The 4,865-nt window shown below is 29.3% G+C and overlaps 1 long non-coding RNA gene across 1 annotated transcript; it reads right to left on the bottom strand.

Annotated features, from left to right (window-relative positions):
- Nucleotides 1-2,051: 2,051 nt before the first annotated feature.
- LOC106694105 (uncharacterized) lies at nucleotides 2,052-2,976 on the bottom strand. The gene is made up of 2 exons (XR_001345372.1): nucleotides 2,473-2,976; nucleotides 2,052-2,139 (listed from the first exon to the last, which is right to left on the bottom strand). It is a non-coding gene; the product is annotated as an uncharacterized LOC106694105 (long non-coding RNA).
- Nucleotides 2,977-4,865: the final 1,889 nt, after the last annotated feature.

The raw sequence follows: 4,865 nt of genomic DNA, 5'->3' as shown, positions 1-4,865 counted from the left end.
TTAAAAGCGAAATTGGTCAATATCAAAGTATATACATTCCACAGCTTATATATTACACTAAATGAAGTAGAAATTAAAATAAAAACTCTAAATTGATATGACACTCACACTTTAATCGTAAAACGTGATAATTGAACAAAAATCCAGTTACCAACATGAAAAAAACAAATAGTATGAATAACAACCTCTTTAAAAGTATCTAAGCTAAATTTTTCAAAAAAGAGACAATTCACATCACGTCGAACAAAAACTCAACCGTCGGTAAAGTAAATCTTGGTAGGTAACTGACTAATTAGGTAATCAAGTCTTAAGCTACTATAATGGAATTTAAAAAATTTGTTTATATTTTTAAATTATTGTAAAATGCTTTAATGATATAAAGTAATTAATAATAAATGAGCACTAAGAAAACCATGCAAAAAATTTTTTGTCATAATTAAATTCCAAACATAATTCTAAAACATTTCAAATTATTAAAATTAAAATTACATTCAAAAACTTTTTAACGTGGAAATATTATTATAATTTATAATTAATAATAATGATAATAAAAGAATAAGTATTAATTTAGTCAGAAAAACTTTGAAAAAAATTTCGGGTCAAGTTATCCGCAACATCAAAGACCGCAACTAATATTTTTTTTATTTAAAACAAATTATATACTTTTGTGGAAATATACCCGGGCTTGAGAAATCCGATTAATTGCAAAAAAATCGTTGCGGTCTTTGATGTTGCGGATAACTTGACCCGAAATTTTTTTCAAAGTTTTTCTGACTAAATTAATACTTATTCTTTTATTATTATTATTATTAATTATAAATTATAATAATATTTCCACGTTAAAAAGTTTTTGAATGTAATTTTAATTTTAATAATTTGAAATGTTTTAGAATTATTTTTGGAATTTAATTAAGACAGAAAATTTTTTACATGGTTTTCTTAGTGCTCATTTATTATTAATTACTTTATATCATTAAAGCATTTTACAATAATTTAAAAATATAAACAAATTTTTTAAATTCCATTATAGTAGCTTAAGACTTGATTACCTAATTAGTCAGTTACCTACCAAGATTTACTTTACCGACGGTTGAGTTTTTGTTCGACGTGATGTGAATTGTCTTTTTTTTGAAAAATTTAGCTTAGATACTTTTGAAGAGTTTGTTATTCATACTATTTGTTTTTTTCATGTTGGTAACTAGATTTTTGTTCAATTATCACGTTTTACGATTAAAGTGTGAGTGTCATATCAATTTAGAGTTTTTATTTTAATTTGTACTTCATTTAGTGTAATATATAAGCTGTGGAATGTATATACTTTGATATTGACCAATTTTGCTTTTAAATTTTCTTGTATTTGTTGCGTTGGCTACATTTTCGTTCGGATCTCTCTTAGACACCCTTGAGCTCAACTAACAGTCGAATTGCGCGTAAATTTGACGTCAGATTAAAGCCGCCATTTGACGTACTCGAGACATCAAAAATTGAGTAGCAAAATTTGATTGCAGAAGTAGCTCAAATTGACCTAAATTGTTTAGATTCGATTTTACCGTTTGATACGTATTGAAGAAAAGTCAGCTCATGACATCTAGCAACTATTCGACAAAGTAAATTGAAAAATTATAAAGTAAAAAATATCTCTCCAGTTGAGATCTTGTTGACGTCATTTGTTGCGTCTCAAATTTTGATGTTTCACAGACGTCAAATAGCAGTTTTAAACTTACGTCAAATTTATGTGAAATTTGACGTTAAAAAGAGCTCAAAAGTTTACATTGAAATTTTTTTTATGTACCGTACGTCACTGAGACGACAAAAGTTTCAGCTCATAAATTGCGCTGAAACTCTGTGTTATGACCTCAGGTGCCTTTACCTGTTAATTGATTAGTGAACTTGAGATACATAAATAGGGGCGCATTTAAATTCCATTTGAAATTTATATATTAATACTTATTGCGTTTGATCAACACATTTGGTCAATAATTTAGATACTAAATCGTCGTGGCATATACTTATTAAATTATATATTTAGATTGTAAAAAATTGAACAAATGGATAAGCATATCTTTATTTTCTATTCAGAAAAATATAAATATAGTTTGAGTGGTCTTGGAACGTTTTCTGTTACCCGATACTTGGAACCTAAACAAAACACACGCGTAAAAATCATGAATAGGCACTTGTTATATAGTGAATAGTAAATATGGTTATAAACAAATGCATACTCTATAAACAAATAAGAAAAGGAAATATATAATAAATAAATGTTACTTATAAATGAAATCCATATCACAAGAACTTAACTATTATTGTTAATATATAGTTCTATATTAAACAAAGAGTGATTTGTACAATAAATGAATTAATAGAAATATTGAAGTATAGCATTAGAATAATTATAATGATGTTTCACGATAAATGATAATGTCAATTGTAACGAATTACTAAATATAGAATAATTATAGAAGAACATACCTCTGATAGTCTAGAATATCTAACTGGAAGATTGTATCCAAGTACAGGAAAATAAAATATAAATAATATAAGTAATAAGAAGACGTAGAATGGATAAAGTAAAGAACGTAAATGTATAAGCTTATATCTCAAATTTGTATTAGTAGAAAGTATAAATGTATAAGTCTATTTGGTAAAGAACTATTACATATATGTATGTATATTGTATGAGCCTGTGTGTGAACATGAGAGTAGTAGGGAGAAGTTGAAGAGTGGAGGTCCGAGATCTCTCTGCCGTCTGATGTAACTTCACTTCTCTCCGAGAACTTTTGACGAGTACAACTGTTATTACTGATCAAGTTTTATCCATACTTTATAACAAAACTCAGTTTTCAGATAAAAGTTATTTTATCAATTACATCTATCCTTATCTATAATTTCATTATTTCATTAAACAATAATCATAACCATCATTATCGTAGTCAACAATAAAGATATATCACTGTTTTCAAATTGAAAATTGGTTCCGCGTGACAACGAACTGCCCGCTGTTCAGGAGGTGGTGTCAGCTCCGATCCTAGTAACCTCCAAGGACATGACGTCTGTGTCACGTGCCACGACGATTTATTATCTAAATTATTGACCAAATGTTGATAAAACGCAATAAGTATTAATATATAAATTTCAAATGGAGTTTAAATTGCGCGCCTATTTATGTATCTCAAGTTCACTAATCAATTAACAGGTGGAGGCTCCTGAGGACATAACATCTGGTTATCTGGAAACTTTCCGTCAACTATGGGTTGCCAACTTTCTCAGAAAGTGTGGATCAACTTTGGAAGTACCAACCTTTGAAAATTGTCGACAACTTTTTTCTAGTCAACTTTTGAAATGAATTTGTATTCTAATTTGGGGAGTAAATTTACGTCACATTGAATGGCAAGTTGCATACAAATTGCCGTCAAAAACAGAAAAGTCCGAAGTTGACGGAAATTTGACGACAATTCAAGGAAATTTTTGTAAAGTAAACTATGCTATTAGAAAGAATGCAAATTCACTTCAAAATTTGTATACAAATTGTTGTCAAGAACGGAAAAGCCCAAAGTTGACGGACATTTGACGAAAAATTCATGGAAACTTTCATTAGGGTTTTATCTAGTAAAGAAAGTTGCCTTTCCATTGAAGAAAAATAAACCGTAAATTTTCCTTTCCAACTTTTGCTCTCAAATTGTCGGCTAATACGGGCAGCGAATTTCGGTCATTTCAATTATCAAATTACTGTCAATTGCAAGCTTAAGTGGCTATTAGGGTTCATATTAGCCTTGGGCCTAATCGGTCACCACTAAGAGCGCTCAATTTAGTTCATAATCCAATGGCGAACTAGTTCGTTCTTTTAGTTCATTAGTTCTTTTTTTTAAATAATTTAATAAAAAAAATAAATAGAGAAAAAAATATATTTATGATTATTGCTAGTTCTGTTTATTTATGGAACATGAAATTTTTTATTTAAATAAGAATGAAAAAATAAAAGAATTTATATTAATAATTAGTCAACAGCTAGTCTCGTTTCTAGTATAAATGCGTAATTATATTACAATACTTAAAAAATACTAATTATAACAATTAAAGTTGACATTTTTCTATAGCACATCAAATCTTTTACTTAAGTAAAAATGAAAAAATTAAATAATATATATTAATCAATAGTCAACAGCTAGTCTCGTTGAGTAATGATCTAATATATAAATAGTCTTTCGCAATATCAAGGCGCGCACAGAAAAAGTAAATAACTCGGTTGGTCACATAGCGCCAGTGTCTAGTAAAACCGACGTTAAAAAAAATATAATAAGAACTATACCCTGATAACACAAGTTGATCGAGAAAAAGTTGGTCATTCATTAGTTTTCGACCAACTTGACGACAAGTTATCGACAACTTCAGCTTTTGCAACTTTTGGCTACAAGTTACCGCCAACTTTCTCAGAAAGTTGGCGGCAGTATAGAGCCGCAACTGGAATGCAAGTTTCTGAGGAAATTGAAAGTAAACTTACCGTCAACTTATGATCACCAACTTTTGCAAGCAACTTTTGCCACCAACTTTCTCAGAAAGTGATAGTCAACTTTTTGGATTTACAACTTTTGCCACCAACATTCTCAGAAAATGTCCATCAACTATTGGAGGTACCAACTGTTGGCGATCAACTTGGTTCCAGTTGCGGCTGCAAGTTTCTCGTCAGTTTCTCGCCAACTTGGCTATCAGGGTAACCGAGAAAAAGTCGGCATGGAACTGTAACGATCGGGAATAATGAATAAGTGCTCCTAATTGCTCACAAAATGCTCAATTGTAATCCGCAATTGCTCACATTATTAATTAATTACTTAATTATTGATTGGTAATTAAAAATACAAAAAAAA

The sequence above is a fragment of the Microplitis demolitor genome, chromosome 9, assembly GCF_026212275.2.
Source record: "Microplitis demolitor isolate Queensland-Clemson2020A chromosome 9, iyMicDemo2.1a, whole genome shotgun sequence".
Taxonomy (NCBI): domain Eukaryota; kingdom Metazoa; phylum Arthropoda; class Insecta; order Hymenoptera; family Braconidae; genus Microplitis; species Microplitis demolitor.
Note: the sequence above shows the minus strand (reverse complement) of the source record. Positions and strands in the feature narration are given on the sequence as shown.